Raw genomic sequence first — 27,910 nt, 5'->3', positions numbered from 1 at the left:
CATAGGGATAGACAGTCCTTCCTACAACATGTGTATTATCTGCCATTCTCAGCCTCGCCACTGACTCACTGTGTAACCTTGGGCAAGTCCTTTAACCTCTCTGGCTGTGACACTAGGCTTGTCTGTCAAACACTTGCCATCAGTGCTACCAGTGCTTTGTTACAGGCAGTGATAACATGATAAGAGTGGAAAAGAAGGTCTTTGGGCTTCAGGTTTGCCATCTATAATACACCTGGTGATGACAGTAAATCCTTATTTATGGGTGTAAGAGACCCTTGTTCTGTGCCTTGGGAGAAGATGGAGAATAGGACTCCTGCGGGACCAAAGGACCATGAAAAGTGATACTGAGTCTGTCTACATTATTGAAAAGGGTCTATCGATCTCCCCATCCACCCCCATCCTTGCTCATCTGTCTGTCTGTCTAAGCTCCAATCCACAAAATGAGACTGATTCAGCAAGGAGCCTGCATTTCCTGTTCCTCTCAGGCTTATTCTCAGTTCTGGCAAGTCCCCTTGGTGTCTCTGGAGTCAGCTCCACACCTCTGCATCATCGCTCATCCTGTTTCATCTTGTTCTTTTTGTCCTGAAACGACCGGTTGCTTTTTGTCCATGCAGCCCATTGGTGGCTGCCATCACCAGGCTGGGGGAAGCCCCAACAAGCTATCAGCTCAGCCCGCCCCTCACAGGAGATTCATCGCTGGATCTGTTAGCTAACAACAAACATCCCCTTGCTCCCTAATTGATGGAACGTGTCCAGAGTGCCTGGAAGTGAACTGGAAAGTTTAGTTAATAAAGGCATGTTCCCCTCCCTGGGATTAATTAATCATCAGTTAGTCATAAGGTAATTCATCAGCGCAAATGAGAATGTGATGAAATGTAATTACGGCTAGAGCGTTTGGCAAAGTAAAAGCTTTTATCGAACTGATCCTTCTTGCCAGAGTGATTGGCTGGGACGCCGCAGATGGATGGGCCAGCCTGTTACGTGCCAGCAGGACTCGCATCCCGCAGCAGCCCCAGCCCCTTCTGAGAGTCAGCGCCCGGTGCATTAGCACCATGTCCAGCCAGTGAGTGCAAGCTGGATGCAGGCACAGAACCTGCCCTGCTGCAGGTGGCAAGTGCCTGCCTCATGTATATGGGGCACCATGCTGGCCATGCGAGCTCAGAATTGGGCCCTGAAAACTGCAGTGGCAGCTGGTGGGTGGAATTCACCCCTATGCGGAGGGCTCTGCACCACCTGGGACTTCATGGTGCCTCGGGCTGGGGCTGGCTCTCTGCATGGGGCTGAAATTCACCCTCTGGCAGTGACCCTAGGAGGGAAAAGAAGTGATTTATTAGGTATTCACATTACTGTAGCACCCAGGAGTCCCAGTCCTGAACCAGGACCTTCTGGTGCCAGGCGCTGTACAAAGAGTCCCTGCTCCAAAGAGCCTGCAGTCTAATTGCACTGTGCAGAAGAGCTGTCCCCAGATGGGCTCCTTAGTAACCAAGGCAGAGAGGAATTCAGAGGCACTGGGAGAGGAGGAAAGAATGACAGTGGCTAAGACTGCTCAAGGCACCCAGAGCTGCAGAGGGGGAGGCTCTCGCACCAGGAGTGGTGGGAGGCTGGGATGGGATGGTAGCCACCAGCTCATCTCCCTAGGCCAATGGCTTTTTGTTGTGACCAACCCAGGGCAGCTTTGAACCAGCATCCTGTCTCCTGTCACCAAAGTCAGCTCGCCCCTTCCCCTGTGGCCCTTAGGATTGTCTCGGGGACTGACCCTGCTCAGATGCCAGGTGGCATGCCAAGGCTCACCGTCCAGATGCTGGAAATGGTCCCGGAGGCCTTCAGCACCCCCGGATTCCCCAGGAGTACTCCTGCAAAGGGCTCTGCTATGTCTGCCCACACAGGTGGTGAAAGAGTTAATGTGGCCCTGAGAGACCAGTGAATACACCTGGCTGCACCTGGAGGGTGAGGCCCAACTAGGGAGAGCTAAAGGGAGGAGGCCCAGATTAGACGGGGCTGCAGGGCAGAGGGAAGAACGCTGCAGTCCCTCTCTGAGCATAGGGAGTGGGACCCAGAGGTACAGAGAAGCAGCCGGGGTGCAGCCTGCTCTGGTGGAGAGTCCAGACAGAAAAGCAGGACCTGGAGTGCCAGGGAAGAAACCAGGGGGGTGTTTGACTGAAGAGAGTGTCTGGAGATGGGCCGTGATGGGAGAGGGCAGCAGGGGTGAAGGAGACTCCTGATTTGGGCCAGAGAGACGCCAACCCACAAACAGCGGCCTTGGGGGTGGACAGGAGTGGGGGAGCAGAGACAAGACTCCAGGAAGGCAGCGTTCTGCAGAGGACTGCAGAACCCAGATTGATTTACGTTTAAGCTCAAGGGAGGGGGCAGAAGTAGCTTCCATTGTGGTTTGTGTTTCGCTTTTGAGTTTGGTTGAGAGGCCCAGGGAGGAGTGTAGGGTCCTGCTCTGACTGCAGAGGAGCCCCGGAGGGCGGAAAACGTTGTCTTAGTGATCCGCAGCGTGAGGGACACTGTCCGTGTGGGCTGTTGATACCTGGGAGGGGAAAGGCTTAGTGACCTGCTCTGAGGCTGAGCCATGGAAGTGGACAACCACAGGGCCAGAGCAACCGTTGGTGCGGGGCGGTAGAGGAGAGCCTGCTATGCCCTGCCCAGCCATGGGTCGACTCTCCTGCAGGCTCCCAGGCAGGGGAGGATGCAGGGCCGGCTTTCGGGAAAATGGCGCCCTGGCCCCTGCTGCCTCCCCGCTCCCTCCATCCCCCCGGCCCCCGCTGCCTCCCAGGCATGCCCCCCCCAATCGCCCCAGCCATCGCTGCCTTCCGGCCTCTCCACACACACCCCCCTCAATCACCCCAGCCCCTGCTGCCTCCCCATTCATCCTCCCATCCATTGCCCCTGGCCCCCGCTGCCTCCCCAGGCTCTCCACACACCCCTCCCAATCGCCCCAGTCCCCACTACCTCCCACCATCACCCCTGGCCCCTGCTGCCTCCCACGGCCCCGCTGCCTCCCTCCCCTTTCACAACATTTCCCTGAGCTCCTTCCATGGACTTGCACCCCAAGCCTGCCCCGCTCCTTGCCTCTTGGCCCCAGTGCCCCCACCCGACCACAGCGCCCTGGGTGGTTGCTCACCCATAAGGCTGGCCCTGGGAGGATGGCAGTGTGCTCAGTGTGAAGCCTTGCTCATTAGAGTCACACAGTTTGGATGCTGGCTGAAGCCCCCAGGAGGCAGGTGCGAGGGAGAGGGCCTACTCCCTCTGGGCTCCTCCAGGATAGTAGCTAGTGGTCCCATTTCTGTCCATCCCTGGGGCCCTGGATCAGTGTTCACATCGCACTCCCCATCAGTACCCGGCCTGGGCTGGGGAATCAAATTCGGTGATGAATCCTGGTCTGGTGCCACCTGAGTCATGTGGCGCATACGCTAGGAAGCCCGTCCCTGGAGGAGGCTGCCAGAGCTGTAGCAAAAGCACTAAAGAGATGAGTAAGACGAGAGTCCCTGCCACTGGGTTAAACACCCGGGAGCCCCGCTGCGTCTGCGTGGCCTGGCTAAGCTGCTCAGGGTGTCAGGTACTTTGGGAGAATCCTTCAGCCACTGCCTCACTGGCTCACCTATCGTTCCAAAGGCAGGGTCCTGCTAAGTACCCCCATGCGCAGACACGGCCTCAGTGCCGCGTGTGTTTGGCCACAGGCAATCGCCCAAGCAGACACAAGATGAAAATGACTCTGAAAGTGCGTGTGTGCGAGGAAGCATGTGTATGTGGGTGAAGGGGCTGGTGTGTATGTGTGAGCATGTGTATGCGTGTAAAAGGGGTGTGTGTCAGGGCGTGTGTGTGTAAGCATACATACATCTGTAAAGGGGTGTGTGTGAGAGAGCGCACATGTGTACGTGTGTAAAAGGGGTGGTGTGTATCGGGGTGTGTATGTGTGGGAACATACATATGTCTGAAGAGGAGTGTGTGTGAGAGTGTGCTTGCATATGTGTGTAAAAGGGGTTGTGCGTGTCTCTGTGTGTAAGCATACATACAACTGGGAAGGGCGTGTGTGTGTATGAGAGAGCGCCTGGGTACATGTGTAAAAGGTGGTGTGCTGGGGGTGTGTGGGGAGCATACATATGTGTGTAAAGGGGGTGCTGGGAGATTGCGTATGTGTGTAAAGGGGTGTGTGTGTGTGAGCACATGTACGTGTGTAAATGGGTGTGTGTTGGGGTGGTGGGGGGGGAAAGGGGAGCATGCATACATGTGTGAGGGGGAGTGTGAGTGTGTGGAGAGCGCCAGCCTGGAGATGCCAGAGTGGGGAAGGGGTGTGCGCGTGCATTCCTTAGGCCCAGGCCATGCCCCAGAGCCAGGAAACCCAGGCTTCCCCTTCCCCATTTGCGTGCCCAGGACACTCCCTGGGAGCCTCCCTATCAATCCCAGGGGAATCTTACCTGCTGATACAAACTGCGTCCCCAGGGGGCAGGGAGGGGAGGGCAGGCTGGGACGCGCCTGCCTGTTCTGAAGGGCACAGAGCCTGTTCCTTGATTTCAATCAGGGATGGTTTATTGCTCGTTAGGGTTGCAGCCTCACCCAACTTTAAAGACACCCCTGGGCTGTGTCCCATTAGGAGCGTAGGCCTGTGTCCTGGTCACATAGCTGGGAATCCACCGCAGTGAATGCTTGAAATATAGTGTGGTGTTAAGAACCTAGATAGAGATGGGTGTATGGGGACAGATTGATCTGAGACCAGAATAGGGAAAGAACAAGTTAAAGAATATTTAGGTAAGTTAAAGGTATTCAAGTTGTCCAGGCCCGATTAAATTCACTCTCTAGAATAATTAAGAAACTAGCCAAAGCAACCTCTGAACCATTAGTGATTACCTTTGAGAATTCATGGAGGACAGGTGAGGTCCCAGAGGACTGGAGAAGGGCAAACATAGCACCTATCTTCAAAAAGGGGGGAGGGGGAGGACATGCCGAACTATAGACCCATCAGCCTAACTTTGATACCCAGAAAGATACCGGAACAAATTATTAAACAACCAGTTTGTACAACCCTGGAGGATAGCAAGGTAATAAGGAATGGCCAACATGGATTTGTCAAATCCTGCCAAACCAATCCAATTTCCTTCTTTGACAGGGTCCCTGGACTAGTGGAGGGGGGAAGCAGTAGACATGATATACCTTGACTTTAGTAAAGCTTTTGACACTGTCCCACATGACATTCTCATAAGCAAACTAGGGAAATATGATCTAGTTCAGAGGTGGGCAAACTACAGCCCGCAGGCCACATCCGGCCCGCGGGACCCTCCTGCCCGGCCCCCGAGCTCCTGGCCCGGGAGACTAGCTCCTGTCCCGTCCCCTGCTGTTCCCCCTCCCCCGCAGCCTCAGCTCACGCCGCCACCAGCGCGATGCTCTGGGCAGCGGGGCTGTGAGCTCCTGGGGCAGCGCAGCTGCAGAGCCCGACCTGACCTGGTCTCTGTGCTGTGTGGTGGTGGTAGCAGCGTGGCTGGCTGCAGCCGGGCGGCACGGCTGTAGCGCCGCCAGCCACCAGTGCTCCAGGCAGCACGGTAAGGGGGCAGGGAGTGGGAAGTTGGATAGAGGGCAGGGGAGTTCTGGGGATTGTCGGGGGGCAGGGATGTGGATAGGGGTCGGGGGGGAAAAGGGGTTGAATGGGTGCAGAGGTCCTGAGGGGGCAGTCAGGAAGGAGGGGGGGTTGGATGGGGAAGCAGGGGGCAGTCAAGGGCAGGGGCTCCGGGGGTGGTCAGGGGACAGGGAGCGCAGGTGTGTGGATGGGGCAGGAGTCAGGGAATGGGGGGGTTGGATGGGGCAGGAGTCCCGGGGGGGGCAGATAGGAGGTGGGGGCTGGGCCACAATCCCCTCCCCAACTGGCCCTCCATACAATTTACGAAACCCAATGCAGTCATCAGGCCAAAAAGTTTGCTCACCCCGATCTAGTTGAAACTACTATAAGATGGAGGCACAACTGGTGGAGAGATCGGACTCAAAGAGTAGTTACCAATTGTCAGCTGTCAAACTGGAAGAACATGCCTGGTGGGTCCCACAGGGTCAGTCCTGGATATGGTCTAGTCAATATTTCCATTAATGACTTGGAGTGTTGTATGTAAGACACAGGAGGTAATTGTCCTGAGCTACTTGGCAGTGGTGAGGCCTCAGCTGCAGTACTGTGTCCAGTTCTGGGCACCACACTTAAAGAAAGAGGTGAATAAATTGAAGAGTGTCCAGAGAAGAGCAACAAAAATGATAAGAAGGTATGTCATGTTTTCCAGAGAGGAAAGGTTGAATGAATTGGGCATGTTCCATTGAGAGAAGAGAAAGCTGAGGGGGCCATTATAACAGTCTTCCTGTTACAAAGAGGACAGTGATCAATTGTTCTCCATGTCCACTGAAGGTAGGAGAAGAATTAATTGGCTTAATCTGCAGCAAAGGAGAGTTAGGTTAGATATTCAGAAAACTTTCTAACTATAGGAATAGTTAAGCTCTGGAACAGGTTTCCTAGGGAGGCTGTGGAATCTCCATCACTGGAGGTATTTAAGAGCAGATTAGACAAACTCCTGTCAGGGATGGGATGGGTTTACTTGGCAGGGGGCTGGACTTGATGACCTCTCGAGGTCTCTTCCAGCCCCTCATTTCTGTGATTCAATAGATTGATATAGGTGGAGGTTCAGCTTGGGCAGCCCAGTAAGCTGCTGCTCTCAGGGATCCTTTGTATTGGGTCCGAGTGTGAATTCAAGTTTTAAGGCATTTATCTTTTTGCATAGTGACACCATCACAGGACCTAACCAGATCAGCCACAACATCACCGGTTCATTCACCTGCACATCCACCAACGTGATATACGCCATCATGTGCCAGCAATGCCCCTCTGCTATGTACATCGGCCAAATTGGACAGTCCCTACGTAAAAGGATAAATGGACACAAGTCAGATATTAGGAATGGCAATATACAAAACCTGTAGGAGAACTTCAACCTCCCTGGCCACACAATAGCAGATTTAAAGGTAGCCATCTTACAGCAAAAAAACTTCAGGACCAGACTCCAAAGAGAAACTGCTGAGCTCCAGTTCATTTGCTAATTTGACACCATCAGCTCAGGATTAAACAAAGACTGTGAATGGCTAGCCAACTACAAAAGCAGTTTCTCCTCCCTTGGTGTTCACACCTCAACTGCTAGCAGAGCACCTCACCCTCCCTGATTGAACTAACCTCGTTATCTCCAGACTGATTCTTGCCTGCATATTTATACCTCCCTCTGGAAATTTCCATTACATGCATCTGATGAAGTGGGTATTCACCCACGAAAGCTTATGCTCCAATACGTCTGTTAGTCTATAAGGTGCCACAGGACTCTTTGTCACTTTTTACAGATCCAGACTAACATGGCTACCCCTCTGATACTTGATATGTAATGCCAGTTTTTCAAAAAGACTTCAGAGGGGATCCTGCTGATTACAGGTGGGTAAGTCTAACTTCAGTGCCAGGCAAATTAGTTGAAACTATAGTAAAGAACAGAATTATCAGACACATACATGAACACTATATGTTGGGAAAGAGTACATGACTCGAATCATCAATTTCTCCTCCTAACAGACACTGTCTGGCAAGGATCCATGATTGGCAAAATGCTCGGGCAAAGGGCAACATTATTATTGTGTAGCAATCTCATGCTCATTTGAAGCTGACTCATGATAGCTGAAAGCTTGGGGCCGGCCATACTGTGTGTGATTAGCTCAAGGTCACACAGCAAGTCAGTGTCCAAGCTAGGAATATGAGGCAGGATCTGGCTCCTTGGGTAAGTTTTGAGAAGTGATTTAGGAAACTACGTTCCATGTTCATAAATGACATAGGCACTCAACAGCCTAATAATCATTGAAAGTCGGTGAGGCCACATCCACGTCTACACTACAAACTTTGGTCGACACAAGTTACATCAGTGTACAGGCACCAAAGTTGTATATGGCTTGGGTGCGTGCACATGTGGCTGCTTGCACTGGTGCTGCGTGTGCTCACCAGGAGGGCTTGTGTTGATGTGAAGTGCCGTGCACCACGGGTAGGTATCCCAGTGTGCCACACGCCGCCATCTGGAACAATGCCTCTTGGGACATTTTTTCAGTGGTACATGGGATAGGAATGATTCACCCAGGAATCTCTGGGAACTAGGGGTCAAGTTCCCAGCATACAACTTTCTCCATCCACTAATGCCAGCCATATCCCATAATTTTTGTGCTTCTTTTTAAAGAATCCCACAAACCCACGTGATGCTTTTCAGTGTCCACCATCTCTGAAAGAGGCACGGAGCCTGCAGAGCTCTGCGCTAGTCTCATAAACAGTGCAAATACAGCATGCACAATTCTCCTTGATTTTCAGACCCTCAAGAAGTACCACATCAACCAGGATTTCTTCAAGGACAGATTGCTGTGGGACACAGTGAACAAACAATGTAAGGTTGTTGGTGGCATTCCCAGAGCAGCTGCAGATGATGGAACAGCACTTCTGGCCTTGTGAAATGAGCACCGATTTATGGGATTACATTGTAATTTAGGTTTGGGGAAGGGTGACCAGATGTCCTGATTTTATAGGGACAGTCCCGATATTTGAGGCTTTTTCTTATATAGGTGCCTATTATCTCTCACCACGTCCCGATTTTTCACACTTGCTATCTGGTCACCCTAGTTTGGGGTGATGTGACATTGCACTCCATATGTTTATGAAAATATGCTTATGAGTGTGAATATTATGTAACTGGAATATGCTTTATGCAAAAGGTCTCTTGTAAGGTATCATTACAAAGCTTATAATCTACTGAGTATGATCATCCTATTTGTATGAATGTATCTTTCTTGTATCTGAAGCTAGAAATATGAAGTATTACTCTGAAGCCCTATTGTAACTATGCAAAGTGTGGGCTATTAATAGTGGCTCGGAATCTTGATGGCTCCCATTAACTAGGACAATTGGTTGTAAATGGCTCTGTTTACTTGTAAGTCTTCCTGTATACCTGTGTGCCAGCCAGTGGGTAATGAAGTCTCACAGGACATGTGAACATGTCACATGATACTGGAATCCATCTTAAACCTGGTACTTTTCCATTTAGAAGGAAGGGTGGGATCCCAGAGAGAGACTAAAGATTCCCGCCTTGTGCCAAAGCTGTAAAAGGGGGTGGAACAGGACAAAGGGGGCTGCCAGTCATGAGAAATCCCTGAGCTGGAACTAACAAGAACTGTACTGGGGAAAGGATTGGGCTCAGACTAAGAAGGAGTCTAGTCTGTGAAAGAAGCTTATTGGAACATCTCTGATGGTGAGATTTACCTGTATTCAGTTTCTTAAATGTATTAGGCTTAGACGTGCGTGTTTTGTTTTATTTTGCTTGGCAACTTACTTTGTTCCGTCTGTTATTACTTGGAACCACTTAAATCCTACTTTTTATACTTAATAAAATCACTTTTGTTTATTAATTAACCTAGAGTACCTGGGGGAGCAAACAGCTGTGCATATCTCTCTATCAGTGTTATGTGGGGGGGACAATTTATGAGTTTACCCTGTATAAGCTTTATACAGAGTAAAATGGATTTATTCGGGGTTTGGATCGCATTGGGAACTGGGTGTCTGGGTGCTGGAAATAAGTGACTTGCTGAGCAGTTTTTGGTTAAAGTCTGCAGCTTTGAGGGCGTGGACCAGACCTGGGTCTGTGTTGCAGCAGACTAGCGTGTCTGTCTCAACAAGGCAGGGTTCTGGAGTCCCAATCTGGCAGTGGAAAATGGGCTCAGAGATTATTCCAGCATGTCAGGTGACAGTCCCATGGGTGATGAGCAGCAGCTGCAGAACTTTCAGATGGAAAAGGCCACACTCCTGGATCTGTGTGCCTTGCTCGCCCCAGCCCTCCAACTCAGGGATACCAGGAGGAGAGCTGCATTGACAGCAGAGAATGATGTGAAGATTGCACTGTGAAGGCTTACAATGCCTGATTGCTACTGATCAGTGGGAAATCATTTTGGATTTGGAAAATCCACAGCGGGGGCCATTGTCATGCAAGTGTGCAGGGTCATTAATTGTCTCCTGCTAAGCAGGACTGTGACACTTGACCATGAGCAGGACCTAGTGGAGGGATATGCAGCAATGGGGTTCCTTAACTGCAGTGGGGCAACAGATGGCACACATAACCCTATTTTGGCACCAGCCCACATTGCCCGAGAGTACATCAACAGAAAGGGCTGCTTTTCTATGGTTATGCCAGCGCTGGCAGATCACCGGGGACATTACACCAATATCAGTATGGGCTGGTCAGGGAAGGTACATGGCCCTCGCATCTCTAAGAACACAGGACTGTTCAGAAGGCTGCACGCTGCAAGCTATTGAGAGTCTTTGGGTTAAGTTTAGAGGTGAGCATAAGGGTGATGTCATGGTGGGCGTGTGCTCTAGACCAGTAGCGTAGCTAGCGGGGTGCAGGGGAAGCAGCTGCTTCCCCTCACCCCTTTTCCCAAAAGCGGCGCCTGCTGGGCCGGCGTTGGGGGCAGCACTGCCGGAGGAGCCGGGAGGGCGGGGGCAGCAAGCGCAGACGGAGAAGAGAGGGGGGCCGGCTCCTCGGACATCGCGCCCCACGCGGCCCCAACATAGCCGCAGGCGCAACTACCTCCCTGCCCGGAGCCAGAGCTGGGACTGGGATCGGCCTGCGGTGCAGGGCCGGGATCAGTCGGGGACAGGCAGTGGCACAGGACAGCCGGGCCGGCGCTGGGGGCAGCACGGCCAGAGGAGCGATGGGGGGGGGGGCAGCAGGCGTAGCTGGAGAAGCGAGGGGGAGGGCGGCAGGCACGGCCGGAGGAGAGAGGGGGGCCGGCTAATCAGCCATTGCGCCCCACGGGGCCCCAACATCGCCGCAGGCGCAGCCACTTCCTGCGGCAGCTCAGGGCTCGGCGGCCAAGCGCTCCTCGCCCAGAGCCAGAGCTGGGACCGGGATCCGCCCGCGGCGCGGGGCCGGGATTGGCCAGGGACAGGCGGCGGCGCAGGACAGAACGTGAACGGCATGGGTCCGGTGCCTTGCACTGGGGGGTCTCCTCCGGGCGAGGGGCTCCCCGGGGCCGGGCCCGCAGGGCGGGGGCGCAGGCCACGCTGTCTGGGACAGGGGGCCCTGGCGCGGCGCAGGAGTCTGGAGCCCCGGGCGGGGGGGACGGGACCCCACGGGTGGGGCCAGCCGCTGCAGCCCGGCGGGGGAAACCTGCAGAGCAGCCTGGGGAGGAGAGACTCTCCCGGGACCGCGGGGGGACGGGGCTATCCGCACCCCTGGGAAGCCCGCAGGAGTCCTGAGCCGGGCCTCGGGGTTAATCTGGGAGGGAAATGGGAGGAGCCAGGGGGCGTGGCCAGAGGAGGAGCTAAGGAGGAGCGCCTTTTTTCTGTTTGCTCCCCCTACACTTAGACCCTGGCTACGCCACTGCTCTAGACCACCAGATCAGAAGGATGAGGTGGATGAGGCTTTCTTCAGACAACTAACTGAAGTTTCCAGATCACAGGCCCTGGTACTAATGGGGGACTTCAATCACCCTGACATCTGCTGGGAGAGCAGTACAGCAGTGCACAGACAATCCAGGAAGTTTGTGGAGAGTGTTGGGGACAACTTCATGGTGCATGGTGGTTGGAGGAACCAACTAGGGGCCATGCTCCTCTTGACCTGCTGCTTACAAACACGGAAGAACTGGTAGGGGAAGTAGAAGTGGGTGGCAACCTAGGCAGCAGTGACCATGAGATGGTTGAGTTCAGGATCCTGACAAAAGGAAGAAAGGAGAGTAGGAAAATACAGACCCTGGACTTCAGAAAAGCAGACTTTGACTCCCGTAGGGAACTGATGGGCAGGATCCCCTAGGAAGCTAATATGAGGGGGCAAGGAATCCAGGAGAGCTGGCTGTATTTTAAAGAAGCCTTATTGAGGGCATAGGAACAAACCATCCCGAAGTGCAGAAAGAATAGCAAATATGGCAGGTGACCAACTTGGCTTAACAGTGAAATCTTCAGTGAGCTTAAATTCAAAAAGGAAGCTTACAAGAAGTGGAAATTTGGACAGATGACTAAGGAGGAATATAAAAATATTGCTAGAGCATGCAGGGATGTAATCAGGAAGGCCAAAGCACAATTGGAGTTGCAGCTAGCAAGGGATGTGAAGGGTAACAAGAAGGGTTTCTACAGGTATGTTAGCAACAAGAAGAAGGTCAGGGAAAGTGTGGGACCCTTACTGAATAGGGGAGGCAACCTAGTGACAGATTATATGGAAAAAGCTGAAGGCTTTTTTTGCCTCGGTCTTCACAGACAAGGTCAGCTCCCAGACTGCTGCACTGGGCAACACAGTATGGGGAGGAGGTGAGCAGCCCTCAGTGGTGAAAGAACAGGTTAAGGGCTATTTAGAAAAGCTGGACATGCACAAGTCCATGGGTCCGTCCAGATCTAATGCATCCAAGGGTGCTGAGGGAGTTGGCTGATGTGATTGCAGAGCCATTGGCCATTATCTTTAAAAATTCATGGCGATCAGGGGAGGTCCCGGATGATTGGCAAGAGGCAAATATAGTGCCCATATTTTTTAAAAATGGAAGAAAGAGAACCTGGGGAACTACAGCCTCACTTCAGTCCCCGGCAAAATCATGCTGCAGGTCCTCAAGGAATCCATTTTGAAGCACTTGGAGGAGAGGAAGGTGATCAGGAACAGTCAACATGGATTCACCAAGGGCAAGTCATGCCTGACCAACCTGATTGCCTTCTATGATGAGATAACTGGCTCTGTGGATATGGGGAAAGTGGTGAATATGATATATATTGACTTTAGCAAAGCTTTTGATACGGTCTCCCACAGTATTCTGGCCAGCAAGTTAAAAAAGTATGGATTGGATGAATGGACTATAAGGTGGATAGAAAGCTGGCTAGATTGTCGGGTTCAACGGCTAGTGATCAATGGCTCCATGTCTAGTTGGCAACCGGTATCAAACAGAGTGCCCCAAGGGTCAGTTCTGGGGCCGGTTTTGTTCAACATCTTTATTAATGATCTGGATGATGGGATGGATTGCATCCTCAGCAAGTTCTGAGATGACACTAAGCTGAGGGGAGAGGTAGATACGCTGGAGGGTAGGAATAGGGTCCAGAGTGACTGAGACAAATTGAGGATTGGGCCAAAAGAAATCTGATGAGGTTCAACAAGGCCTGCGATGTGCAGGAGGTCAAACTAGATCATCATGATGGTCCCTTCTGACTTTCAAGTCTCTGAGACTAAGATAGGATATTGGGCTAGATCAGGGATCAGCAACCTTTCAGAAGTGCTGTGCCGAGTCTTCATTTAATCACTCTAATTTAAGGTTTCCCGTGCCAGTGATACATTTTAACATTTTTAGAAGGTCTCTTTCTATAAGTGTATAATATATAACTAAACTATTGTTGTATGTAAAGTAAATAAGGTTTTTAAAATATTTAAGAAGTTTCATTTAAAATTAAATTAAAATGCAGAGCCCCCCGGACCGGTGCCCAGGACCCGGGCAATGTGAGTACCACTGAAAATCAGCTTGCATGCTGCCTTCGGCACACGTGCCATAGGTTGCCTACCCCTGGGCTAGGTGGACTATTGATCTCACCTATATGGTCATTCTTATACTATTTACTAGCTGGCGGTTAAATCTAGTGGAGAAAAGCAAAACAAGAACCAATGCCTGGAAGCTGAAGTCAGACAAAATGAGGCACACCTTTTTAACAGTCAGGGTGATCAACAATCGGAACAAACTCCCAAAGGAAGTGGTGAATTCTTCATCTCTTGATGACTTCACATCAAGACTGGATGCCGTTCTGGAAGGTGTGTGTCACAGGGTCCACCCACCATTGTGGCACCTCCTTGTGACTCGGTCTGGGGATCTTCTCTTTCCTGGTCTGGAATCCCCGGTGGAAGGAAAAGCTTTCTCAGTCTTAGTTTGTGGAAAAGTACAGGCACAAGATGGAGTCCAGAGTCACAGGAGACACTGACATGCTTTGATGATTCTTAGGAGCAGCCATTACCCATATTCTGGCTAAAGCATCCACAGGAAGGCTTGCTGGGTGGGATGAATTTTTTCTATGGCCCATTGTGAGAGTTAATTGCCTTCAATGGGCCATCAAGCTTGAATAGTCCATTCAAAATGGCTGGCTAGACTGGATGTAAACTACTCTGTGGTTGTTGGCCAGGAATACAGCACATAGGTAGGATGCCAGTATATAGTCAATATTTATAACTAGAGGTAAAAAATAATATATGCATATAAACAGGATAATCATACTCAGCCATTCATAACTTTTCTGTTGACACCTTACATGATATACTTTGTACAAGATTTGTTGCAATTAACTAACAGTGACAATTGTAATGATATTAATGGTCATGTTTCAATCATACAGCATCATAGTGGCCTCAAAGGCCTTCTCCACACCCACCTACCACCTGACCCTGATGAGGAGAAAGATGAGGACAAGGGAGGACGTGTTCTGTGAGATCCGGCAAGCCACTGCTGCAGCTTTTCCCCCTTTGCCCCAAAGGTATTACGCAACAGACAGTATAACCATGGAGATCTTTTTCTCACTGGGATCTAATTTATGAGTAAACACTAAGAATGTCCATATTGACACCAATGGTCCATCTAGCTGTCTTCTGACAGTGGCCAATGCCAGGTGCTTCAGAGGGAATAAACAGAAAAGGGCAATTTATCGAGTGATCCATCCCCTGTCATCCAGCCCCAGCTTCTGGCAGTCAGAGGTTTAGGGACAACCAGAGCATGGGGTTGCCTCTCTGAGCATCTGACTAATAGCCACTGATGGACCTGTCCTCCACGAACTTCTCTCATTCTTTTTTGAATGCACTTATACTTTTGGCCTTCACAACATCCCCTAGCAACAAGTTCCAAAGGTTGAAGTGTGAAGAAGTACTTCCTTATGTTTGCTTTAAACTAGGGTTGTCAAGTGATTAAAAAAATTAATCACGAATAATCGTGCTGTTAAACAATAGAATACCATTTATTTTAAATATTTTTGGATATTCACTACATTTTCAAATATATTAATTTCAATTACAACACAGAATACAAAGTGTACAGTGCTCACTTTATATTTATTTTTTATTACAAATATTTGCAGTGTAAAAAACAAAACAAAAATATTTTCAGTACACCTTGTACAAGTACTGTAGTGCAATCACTTTATCGTGAAAGTTGAATTTACAAATGTGGAATTATGTACAAAAAAACCCCTGCATTCAAAAATAAAACAATGTACAACTTTAGAGCCTACAAGTCCACTCAGTCCTACTTCTTGGTCAGACAAACAAGGTTGGTTACAATTTACAGGAGATAATGCTGCCTGCTTCTTGTTTACAATGTCACCTGAAAGTGAGAATAGGCCTTCGACATCGCATGCACTGTTGTAGCTGGCGTTGCAAAATATTTACATGCCAGATGTGCTAAAGATTCATATGTCCCTTCATGCTTCAATCACCATTCCAGAGGACATGCTTCCATGCTGATGACGGGTTCTGCTTGATAACAATCCAAAGCAGTGAGAACCGACGCATGTTCATTTTCATCATCTGAGTCAGATGCCACCAGCAGAAGATTGATTTTCTTATTTGGTTGTTTGGATTCTGTAGTTTCCGCATCAGAGTGTTGCTCTTTTAAGACTTCTGAAAGCATGCTCCACACCACGCCCCTCTCAGATTTTGGACAGCACTTCAGACTCTTAAACCTTGGGTCGAGTGCTGTAGCTATTTTTAGAAATCTCACATCGATACCTTCTTCACGTTTTGTCAAATCTGCTGTGAAAGTGTTCTTAAAACGAACATGTGATGGGTCATCATCCGAGACTGCTATAACATGAAATATATGCAGAATGTGGGTAAAACAGAGCAGAAGACATACAATTCTCCCCCCAAGGAGTACAGTCACAAATTTAATTGACACATTATTTTTTTAACAAGCATCGTCAGCATGGAAGCACATCCTCTGGAATGGTGGCCGAAGCATGAAGGGGCATACGAATGTTTAGCATATCTGGCACGTAAATACCTTGCAACGCCAGCTACAAAAGTGCCATGCAAATGCCCATTCTCACTTTCAGGTGACATTGTAAATAAGAAGCAGGCAGCAGTATCTCCCGTCAATCTAACCAAACTTGTTTGTCTTAGTGGTTGGCAGAATAAGAAGTAGGACTGAGTGAACTTGTAGTCTTTCAAGTTTTACACTGTTTTGTTTTTGAGTGCAGTTATGTAACTAAAAAAAATCTGCATTTGTAAGTTACACTTTCAGGATAAAGCGATTGCCCTTCAGTACTTGTATGAGATGAATTGAAAAATACTATTTCTTTTGTTTATCATTTTTACAGTCCACATATTTGTAATAAAAATAATAATATAAAGTGAGCACTGTGAACTTTGTATTCTGTGTTGTAATTGAAATCAATATTGAAAATGTAGAAAAACATCCAAAAATATTTCATACATTTCAAATGGTATTCTATTGTTATAAGTGCGATTAGTCGTGATTAATTTTTTTGAGTTAATTGAGTGAGTTAACTGTGATTAATTGATAGCCCTACTTTAAACCCGCTGCCTATTAATTTCATTGGGTGACCCCTGGTTCTTGTATTATGGGAAAGGGTATATAACACTTCCCTAGTCACTTTCTCCACACCGTTCATGATTTTATAGACCTCTATTATATCCCCCCCTCAGTTTTCTCTTTTCTAAGCTGAACAGTCCCAGTCTTTTTAACTTCTCCTCATATGGAAGCTGTTCCCTAATTATTTTTTTCAATTATAATATATCTTTTTTAGATGGGACAACCAGAACTGCACGCAGGATTCAAGGTGTGGGTGTACCATGGATTTTTATAGTGGCATTAGGATGTTTTCTGTTTTATTATTTATCCCTTTCCTAATGGTTCTGTTAACTGTTTTGACTGCCACCGGACGCTGAGCAGATGTTTTCAGAGAACCATCCATGAGGATTCTAAGATCTTTCCTGAGTGGTAACAGTTAATATAGACCCCATAATTTTGTATATATAGTTGGAATTACGTTTTCTAATGTGCATTACTTTGCATTTATCAACATTGAATTTCATTTGCCATTTTGCTGCCCAGTCACCCAGTTTAGTGAGATCCCTTTGTAACTCTTCGCAGTCAGCTTTGGACTTAATTATCTTGAGTAATTTTGTATCATCTTCAAACTTTGCCACCTCACTGTTTACCTCCTTTTCCAGATCATTTATGAATCCATTGAATAGCACAGGTCCCAGTACAGATCCTTGGGGGACCCGGCTACTTACCGCTCTCCACTGAGAAAACTGACCATTTATTCCTACCCTTTGTTTCCTGTCTTTTAACCACTTACTGATCCATTAGAGGACCTTCCCTCTTATCCGGTGGCTGCTTTCTTTGCTTAAGAGCCTTTGGTGAGGGACCTTGTCAAAGGATTTCTGAAAGTTCAAGTACACTATATCCACTGGATCACCCTTGTCCACCCATGTTTGTTAACCCCCTCAAATAATTCTAATAGATTGGTGAGGCATGATTTCCCTTCACAAAAGTCGTGTTGACCCCAAACTGGTGGTGTGTTCTATACTCAGATTTCACCAAGTCAGTAACAAATCTGAACTCTGAGATCACTATAACAGTCTTACCATGGAGTCACAGACAGTCCCCATAGACCAGGGGTGGGCAAACTACGGTTCAAGGGCCAGATCTGGACGTTTTAAGCCAGCTTGCGAGCTCCTGCTGGGGAGCGGGGTCTGGGGGCTTGCCCTGCTCTGATGCTCCGGCTGGGGCACTGGGTCGGGGGCCGCATCACGCGGCTTGGACCTGCTCTGGCGCGCCAGCCGAGGTGGGGGCTGCACCACATGGTTCTTGGAAGCCAGGGCATGGCCCCTCTCCAGCACTCTAGCCAAGGTGCAGGGTCAGGGGCCACTCCACATGGCTCCCGTAAGTCACCGCATGGTCCCGCTCTGGCTCCTATGTGCTCCAATGGGAGCTGCAGGGGCGGTGCCTGCGGATGGGGCAGTGTGCAGAGCCGCCTGGCTGCACCTCTACGTAGGAGCTGGAGAAGGGACATGCCACTGCTTCCAGGAGCCACTTGAGGTAAGCAACAGAGAGTCCTGTGGCACCTTTAAGACCAACAGATGTATACATCTGGGGGATGCAGATCAAGATAAGTAAAGAACATATCAGAGATCTTCTGACCTGTATACATCTGTTGGTCTTAAAGGTGCCACAGGACTCTCTGTTGCTTTTTACAGATCCAAACTAACACGGCTACCCCTCTGATACTTGAGGTAAGTGCCACTCTGAGCCTGCACCCCTGAGCCTCTCCCCAACCCCCTGCCCCAGTCCTGATTCCCCTTCTGCTCTCCAAACCCCTCGATCCCAACCCAGAGCACCCTCCTGCACCCTAAACCTCTCATCGCTAGCCCCGCCCCAGAGCCCACACCCCCAGCCAGAACCTGCACCCTTTTCTGCACCCCTGCCGCAGACTTGATCCCACTCCCGCCCTCTGAACCCATTGATTCCAGCCCAGAGCACCCTCCTACACGCCAAACTCCTCATCCCCAGTCCCACCCCAGAACCCGCACCCTCAACCAGAGCCCTCACCCCCTCCCGCAGCCCAATCCCAATTTTGTGAGCATTCATAGCCCGCCGTACAATTTCTATTCCCCGATGTGGCCCTCAGGCCAAAAAGTTTGCCCACCCTGCCATAGACTCTTCACTCTATCTTGCCACCAAGACAAACTGGACTTTGTGATAAAAGGTCACTTACACCACATCAAGTTGCTCCCAGTCCCAAGAGACCAGTCACTTACCCCAGATGAATTGATACGCTAGATCTTACACCAAAGATAATGCTGGCAACTAATTCTATAGTAAACTAACAAGAGGTTTAGTAGCTAATAAAAGGAAGTGAGAGTTATTGAGAGGTTAAAGCAGGTAAAATATATGTACAGGTGAGTCACCGTTTGTAATTCCAAATGGTGGCAGTGATGTAATAAACTGCCATTTTCCCCAGAGTTTTTTCAGGGTAGTCAGATTGCCTCTGGGGATCTCTGCTTTGCAGCTGTACATTTCCCTGTAAGAGTCCAAACAGTCCAGAGATCCAGGATCTTCCTTTGAATCCATATTTATAGCTTCTTCTCACAGAAAACAAGCTGACAGGGTCACTACTCATGTGGGCTTTTCCTTTGATGACACAGAGTGAGGAATGAATTTTTAGTCTTTGACCTCCAATCATCACACCCAATGACCACTGGCTTTGGAATTAGCACTTTAGTTCTTTATTTACATTCCACAAGGCTTTGTTCTCATTTGATGGGTTATTTAGCTACGAGGTACACACCATGTAAATGTTTGCTCCTACATTATAATGGGATACAGATAAGTGAAAACAATGCAAGTAACATCCCACTAGTTTTCATGAAGTTTAAATGCCAAATATCAGAGGGGTAGCCGTGTTAGTCTGAATCTGTAAAAAGCAACAGAGGGTCCTGTGGCACCTTTGAGACTAACAGAAGTATTGGGAGCGTAAGCTTTCGTGGGTAAGAACCTCACTTCTTCAGATGCAAGTAATGGAAATCTCCAGAGGCAGGTATAAATCAGTGTGGAGATAACGAGGTTAGTTCAATCAGGGAGGGTGAGGTGCTCTGCTAGCAGTTGAGGTGTGAACACCAAGGGAGGAGAAACTGCTTCTGTAGTTGGATAGCCATTCCCAGTCTTTGTTTAATCCTGATCTGATGGTGTCAAATTTGCAAATGAACTGGAGCTCAGCAGTTTCTCTTTGGAGTCTGGTCCTGAAGTTTTTTTGCTGTAAGATGGCTACCTTTACATCTGCTATTGTGTGGCCAGGGAGGTTGAAGTGTTCTCCTACAGGTTTTTGTATATTGCCATTCCTGATATCTGACTTGTGTCCATTTATCCTCTTGCGTAGTGACTGTCCAGTTTGGCAATGTACATAGCAGAGGGGCATTGCTGGCATATGATGGCATATATAACATTGGTGGACGTGCAGGTGAATGAGCCGGTGATGTTGTAGCTGATCTGGTTAGGTCCTGTGATGGTGTTGCTGGTGTAGATATGTGGGCAGAGTTAGCATCGAGGTTTGTTGCATGGGTTGGTTCCTGAGTTAGAGTTGTTATGGTGCGGTGTGTGGTTGCTGGTGAGAATATGCTTAAGGTTGGCAGGTTGTCTGTGGGTGAGGACTGGCCTGCCTCCCAAGGTCTGTGAAAGTGAGGGATCATTGTCCAGGATGGGTTGTAGATCACTGATGATGCGTTGGAGATGTTTAAGCTGAGGACTGTAGGTGATGGCCAGTGGAGTTCTGTTGGGTTCTCTTCTGGGCCTGTCTTGTAGCAGGAGGCTTCTGGGTACATGTCTGGCTCTGTTGATTTGTTTCTTTATTTCCTTGTGTGGGTATCGTAGTTTTAAGAATGCTTGGTGAAGATCTTGTAGGTGTTGGTCTCTGTCTGAGGGGTTGGAGCAGATGCGATTGTACCTCAGTGCTTGGCTGTAGACGATGGATCGTGTGGTGTGACCGGGGTGGAAGCTGGAGGCATGAAGGTAGGCGTAGCGGTCGGTGGGTTTTCGGTATAGGGTGGTGTTAATGTGGCCATCGCTTATTTGTACGGTGGTGTCTAGGAAGTGGACCTCCCGTGTAGATTGGTCCAGGCTGAGGTTGATGGTGGGGTGGAAGCTGTTGAAATCATGGTGGAATTCTTCCAGGGTCTCCTTCCCATGGGTCCAGATGATGAAGATGTCATCAATATAGCATAGGTAGAGAAGGGGCATGAGTGGACGAGAGCTGAGGAAGCGTTGTTCCAGGTCAGCCATAAAAATGTTGGCATATTGTGGGGCCATGCGGGTGCCCATAGCGGTGCCACTGGTCTGGAGGTATATATTGTCACCAAATTTGAAATAATTGTGCGTGAGGATAAAGCTCAGCAATAAGTTGTGCTGTGTCATCATCGGGGATACTGTTCCTGACAGCTTGTATTCCATCAGTATGTGGGATGTTTGTGTAGAGAGCCTCTACATCCATGGTGGCTAGGATGGTGTTTTCTGGGAGGTCACCAATGCATTGTAGTTTTCTCAGGAAATCTGTGGTGTCACGGAGATAGCTGGGAGTGCTGGTGGCGTAGGGTCTGAGTAGGGAGTCCACATATCCAGACAGCCCTTCAGTAAGAGTGCCAATGCCCGAGATGATGGGGCATCCAGGATTTCCAGGATTGTGGATCTTAGGTAGTAGATAGAATAACCCCGGTTGGGGCTCTAAGGGTATGTTGATTTGTTCCCGTGTTAGTGTAGGGAGTGTCCTGAGTAGATGGTGCAGTTTCTTAGTGTATTCCTCAGTGGGATCTGAGGAAAGCGGCCTGTAGAATTTGGTATTGGAGAGTTGTCTGGCAGCCTCCTTCTGGTAGTCAGACCTGTTCATGATGACAACAGCACCTCCTTTATCAGCCTCTTTGATGATAATGTCAGGGTGGTTTCTGAGGCTGTGGATGGCATTGCGTTCTGCATGACTTAGGTTATGAGGCAAGCGATGTTGTTTTTCCACAATTTCTGCCTGTGCACGTCGGCGGAAGCATTCTATGTATAGGTCTTTCCTATCAGAGGGGTAGCCGTGTTAGTCTAAATCTGTAAAAAGCAACAAAGAGTCCTGTGGCACCTTATAGACTAACAGATGTATTGGACCATAAACTTTCGTGGGTGAATACTCACTTCGTCAGACACATTATTCTTTCCTAAATACATTTCCTTTTCTTTTATAATTGAACTCCAATGCTGTGCATATTACAGGAGCAGTGGGCTAATGTAAAAATGGTAAACTGTGGCACACTGGTCTTCTGAGAACAGAGGATCTGGGATTTCTGTGGGTATCCAGTGATCAGGGGCTGGATATCACAGGAGCTGAGGTGCATCCGTTGTCAACCTACAAGGCAAAGACAGGGTTGGTGTAGCCCAGAGAAAAGTGCTTGGGAGGCTGACAGGCTGTTTGTGTTAGAATCATAGACTATCAGGGTTGGAAGAGACCTCAGGAAGTCATCTAGTCCAACCCCCTGCTCAAAGCAGGACCAACCCCAACTAAATCATCCAAGGGTGTCCAGCTAGTACAGGCAAGACTCCCTCATGCTGGAGGCAGTTGGTAAGAAGGTGCCCGGAGAAGCATCACACCTATTCTTCCAGTCAAGGGTAGGGGCCCAGACAGAGACAGATGCATCCTGGAGGTGTTGCCCAGAGGGCTTTGGCTTTCTTGATCTGGGATGTTGTTCCGGGAAGAAGGACCACTAAGCAGAGATGGGGTTACCTATCGAGTAAGGAGAACAGCATACAGATTGGCTAACCTAGTGAGGAGGGCTTTAAACTAGGTTCAATGGGGTCAGGAGACAAAAGCCCACAGGTAAGTCAAAAACATGGAGACCTGGGAGAAGGGTTGGAATCTGGGAGGGGAGTGGGGGAACATGGGCCATTATAGCAGGGATAAGGGGGGAAATCAAATCAGTATCTTAGATGTCTGTATACTAATGCAAGAAGTATGTGAAATAAGTAGGAAGAACTAGAAATGCTAGTTAATAAACACAACGATGGCATATGCATCCGAAGAAATGGGCTGTAGTCCACGAAAGCTTATGCTCTAATAAATTTGTTAGTCTCTAAGGTGCCACAAGTACTCCTGTTCTTCTTTTAACGATGGCATAGTTAGCATAAATTGGAATATTGGTATAGGGGGGTACAGGTTGAAGGACAGGCAGGGGGAAAAAGGGAGGAGGTATTGCCACATATGTTAAAAATATATACACTTGGACTGAGGTTGAGATGGAAATAGGAGCCAGACTTGTTGAAAGTCTCTGAGTAAGGGTAAAAGGGGTAAAAAAACAAGGGTAGTGTCATGGTAGGGCTCTACTAGAGACCACCTAACCAGGAACAGGAAGTGGATGAGGCTTTTTATAAACAACTAACAAAATCACCCAAAGCACAGGACTTGGTGGTGATGGGGACTTCAACTCCCCAGACATCTGTTGGGAAAATACACAGCAGGGCACAGATTATCCAACAAGTTCTTGGAATGTATTTGGAGACAATTTTTCATTTCAGAAGGTGGAGAAAGCTACTAGGGGGGATGCTGTTCTAAATTTGATTTTGACATATAGGGAAGAACTTGTTGAAAATTTGAAAGTGGAAGGCAGCTTGGGTGAAAGTGATCATGAAATGGTAGAGTTCATGATTCTAAGGAATGGTAGGAGGGAAAACAGCATAATAAAGAAAATAGATTTCAAGAAGGCAGACTTTAGCAAACTCAGGGAGTTGGTATGTAAAATCACTTGGGAAGCAAGTCTAAGGGGAAAATCAGTTCAAGAAAGTTGGTGGTTTTTCAAAGAGACATTATTAAGGGCCCAGGAGTAAACTATCCCGCTGCTTAGGAAAGACAGGAAGTATGGCAAGAGATGACCCTGGCTTAACCAAAAGATCTTCAATGATCTAAAAATCAAAACACAGTACTACAAAAAGTGAAACTAGGTCAAATTACAAAGGATGAATATAAACAAATTACTCAAACATGTAGGAATAAAATTGGAAAGACCAAGGCACAAAATGAGATTAAACTAACTAGAGACATAAAATGTAACAAGAAAACATTCTACAAATACATTAGAAACAAGAGGCAGACCAATGACAGGGTAGGCCCATTGCTCAATGAGGAGGGAAAAACAATAACAGAAAATGTGGAAAAGGCAGAAGTGCTAAATAACCTTTTTGTTTGTTTTCACCAAAAAGTTTAGTAGCAATTGGACATCTAACTTAATGAATGCCTGTGAAAATCAGGTAGGTGTGACATTCTATACCTTGGGGGAGTGTCCTGGAACTCCCATAGTCTCATTTTCATATAATTATGATCTTACATATAAAGCATGCCATGTGAGGTATCTGGGGAAAGGTTATGATCTGCTGAAAGTCATTGTTCTATCTAAATATGTGTATCATCAATGCATACGAAGTTATGAGAATTGTGTTGTATGGTTGTCACTAAAACATGCTGTGGGTTTGGGAGGTGCCCAGATACTGGCTCTACAGAGACAATGACAAGGGAGGTAACCAACACCTGGGTGGGTGCTGTTGAACAGAAATCACCAGCCATTGTCCAGAAAGGGAGCTACAATTCAGTGACTCACCTGCATAAGGCCACACCAGGGGAATTGCTCAACCTGCATTGGAGACTCAGCAATGCCCCCAGACATGCCTGGATTTGTATTCTCCAAGCACGTGGGCTAAGGGTATCAAAACCAAACACAGGGGCCCACGCTTGGCCTTTCTTCTTCACCCACCTACACTGCAAGCAACAAGGAGGGTGAAGACTTGAGACTCCAGCTGAGGGGACTGGCCCAGATTTCAAAGGTGAAATCTCTATACTATGGACTACAATATCCAGTGGGGTGAGAAAAACTGCTTAACCTAGATGTTGCCACTCAAATACGGTTGAGAGCTTAGACAGAGTGCTTATATTTTATTTCTTTTGGTAACTAACTGTGACTTTTTGCCTATCACTTAATATCAGTTAAAATCTATCTTTTATAGTCAATAAATCCATTGAACTGTTTGTCTTTATCAGTGAGTTTGTATGTGGCAAATCTCAGGTTTTGCAAAGGCTGGTATATGTCCACTTTCCATTGAGGAAGTAGTGAACCAATTAATAAACCTGCACTGCCCATCTTGAGCAGTGCAAGACGGTATATTCACGAGGTACAGTGCTGGGAACTGGGGGGATTTGTCTGGTGCCTTTCTCTGTGTGATTCATGAGTGGCTCTGGGAGCATTCATGCAATAGACTGGGTGTGGGCTCCACATGCTGCTGTGCTGAGTGATCACGGTGCCTGGAGGGGTTCTCTGCTGGTCACTAGCAAGGCATTATGAGAGACAGCCCAGGTTGGAGAGAATTAAGGGGACACGGCGGTCCCATGATCTCAGGCTGCACACTGGAGATCCCGTCACAGTAGGGTCTGAGGTTAAAATAGGGAAAGAACAAATTGAGAATTATTTAGGGCTTGTCTACACTACCAGCCGGATCGGCGGGCAGCGATTGATCCAATGGGGGTCAATTTATCACGTCTAGTATAACTGCGATAAATCGACTGCTGAGCGCTCTCCTGTCGACTCCGGTACTCCACCAGAACGAGGAGCGCAAGCGGAGTTGACGGGAGAGGATCAGCAGTTGACTTACTGCAGTGAAGACATCGCGGTAAGTAGATCTAAGTACGTCGACTTCAGCTACACCATTCATATAGCTGAAGCTGCATATCTTAGATCGATCCCACACGGTAGTGTAGACAAGCACTTAGACAAGTTAGATGCCTTCAAGTCACCAGGGCCTGATGAAAAACATCCTAAAATACTCAATGAGCTGACTGAGGAGGTATCTGAGCCATTACCAATTGTCTTTGAAAACTCATGGAAGACGAGAGAGATTCCAGAGGACTGGAAAATGGCACTATATTTGCCCATCTATAAAAAGAGGAATAAAGACAACCCAGGGAATTACAGACCAGTCAGCTTAACTTCAGTACCTAGAAAGATAATAGAGCAAATAATCAAGAAGTCAATTTGCAGACACCTAGAAGATAATAAGGTACTAAGTAAGAGTCAGCATGGATTTGTCAAGAATAAATCATGTCAAATCAACCTAATAGCTTTCTTTGACAGGGTAAGAAGCCTTGCGGATGGACGGAAGTGGTAGACATGGTATATCTTGACTTTAGTACGGTTTCTGATGCTGTCTCACATGATCTTCTCATAAACAAACTAGGGAAATACAGCCTAGATGGAGCCACTATGAGGTGGGTTCATAACTGGTTGGAAATCGATCCCAGAGAGTAGTTATCAGGGATTCAGTCAAGCTGGAAGGGCGTCACGAGTGGGATCCTTCAGGGATCAGTTCTGGGTCTGTGCTTTGGAGGATAGGGTTAAAATTAAATATGATCTGGACAAACTGGAGAAATGGTATGAAATAAACCGGATGAAATTCAATGAGGACAAATGCAAAGTACGGCACTTCGGAAGGAACAATCAGTTGCACACATACAAACTGGGCAATGACTGCCTAGGAAGGAGTACTGCGGAAAGGGATCTGGGGGTCATAGTGGATCACAAGGTAAATATGAGTCAACAGTGTTGCAAAAAAAGCAAACATCATTCTGGGATGTATTAGCAGGAGTTTTGTAAGCAAGATGAGAAGTAATTCTTCTGCTCTACTCCCCACTGATTAGGCCTCAACTCGGGGTGAAAGTAGCACATATGACTTAAGTGGTATGGGGGTCCAGGAACAGGGCTGGGGGTCAGCGTCCCCTAGCCAGCCCATCCACGCTGCCTGGCCTGTGCTGCTTGGGGCTCTGCGGTAGCGTCTGGAGCCCCGGGCCCTTTTAAATTGCCAAGCCCCGGGGAAGCTGCCCCTTTCCCCCACCCCACCCCTGTTGGTGGCCCTGCCAGTAGGATCCCTACCAGCAGGGACGCCAATGGGGGGGAGAGGGAGAGAGGGCAGCGACGTTATACATTATACATTTTAACGTCAGGTGTGTACGGGCCGATATCGGTGGCCACTTCTTACCGGTATGCCGTACTGGCCCGTACCGGCCCATTTTCACCCCTGCCTCAACTGGAGTATTGTGTCCAGTTCTGGGTGCCACATTTCAGGAAAGATATGGACAAATTGGAGAAAGTCCAGAGAAGAGCAACAAAAATGATTAACAGTCTAGACCAGTGGTTCTCAAACTAGGGCCGCCGCTTGTTCAGGGAAAGCCCCTGGTGGGCCGGGCCGGTTTGTTTAGCTGCCGCATCCACAGGTTCGGCCGATCGCGACTCCCACTGGCCGCGGTTCGCTGCTCCAGGCCAATGGGGGCTGCAGGAAGGGCGGCCAGCACATCCCTCGGCCCGTGCCGCTTCCTGCAGCCCCCATTGGCCTGGAGCAGTGAACCGCGGCCAGTGGAAGCCGGGATTGGCCGAACTGGCCCGGCCCGTCAGGGGCTTTCTCTGAACAAGCAGTGGCCCTAGTTTGAGAACCTCTGGTCTAGAAAACATGATCTATGATGGAAGACTGAAAAAAAATTGGGTTTGTTTAGTCTGGAGAAGACAAGACTGAGGGGGGACATGATAACAGTTTTCAAGTACATAAAAGGTTGTTACAAGGAGGAGAGAGAAAAATTGTTCTCTTTAACGTTTGAGGATAGGACAAGAAGTAACGGGCTGAAAATGCAGGAAAGGCAGTTTAAGTAGGATTTTAAGGAAAACTTCCTACCTGTCAGGGTGGTTAAGCACTGGAATAAATTGCCTAGGGAGGCTGTGGCATCTCCATCATTAGAAGTTTTTAAGAGCAGGTTGGACAAACACCCGTCAGGGATGGTCTAGATAATACTCAGTCCTGCCTTGAGTGCAGGGGACTGGACTAGATGACCTCTCAAGATCTCTTTAGGGTTGCCAACTGTCTAATCGCACAAACCCAAACACCCTTGCCCTGCCCCCTTCCTCACCCCTTCCCCGAGGCCCCGCCCCCACTCACTCCATCCCCCCTCCCTCCGTCGCTCACTCTCCCCCACCCTTACTCACTTTCCCCAGGTTGGGGTGCAGGAGGGGGTGCAGGCTCTGGGAGGAAGTTTGGGTGCAGGGTGCGGGCTCTGGGCTGGGGCCGGGGTGTGGGGGGGGTGAGGAGTGTGGGCTCCGGCCAGGCAGCACTTACCTTGGGCAGCTCCCAAAAGCGACCGGCCCATCCTTCTGGCAGCGGCTTCTAGGTGAGGGGATCAGGGGGTCTCTGCATGTTGCCCCTGCCCACAAGCACTGCCTCCACAGCTCCCATTGACTGCGGTTCCCGGCCAATGGGAGCTGTGGAGTCGGCTCTCAGGGCGGGGGCAGCGCACGGA

At 48.8% G+C, this 27,910-nt stretch overlaps 1 long non-coding RNA gene across 1 annotated transcript in view; it reads right to left on the bottom strand.

Moving 5' to 3' along the window:
• Window positions 1-3,014: 3,014 nt before the first annotated feature.
• Window positions 3,015-27,910, bottom strand: part of LOC135976953 (uncharacterized) — a 41,518-nt gene continuing 16,622 nt past the window's right edge. Inside the window, exons 2-3 of the long non-coding RNA XR_010594229.1 lie at window positions 6,807-6,888; window positions 3,015-6,179 (exon numbers count right to left, since the gene is read on the bottom strand). This is a non-coding gene — a long non-coding RNA (uncharacterized LOC135976953). The remainder of the gene's footprint in view (window positions 6,180-6,806; window positions 6,889-27,910) is intronic.

This window comes from Chrysemys picta, chromosome 21 (assembly GCF_011386835.1).
Source record: "Chrysemys picta bellii isolate R12L10 chromosome 21, ASM1138683v2, whole genome shotgun sequence".
In the NCBI taxonomy this organism is placed as follows: Eukaryota; Metazoa; Chordata; order Testudines; family Emydidae; genus Chrysemys; species Chrysemys picta.
This window is presented reverse-complemented; position numbering and strand designations above follow the sequence as displayed.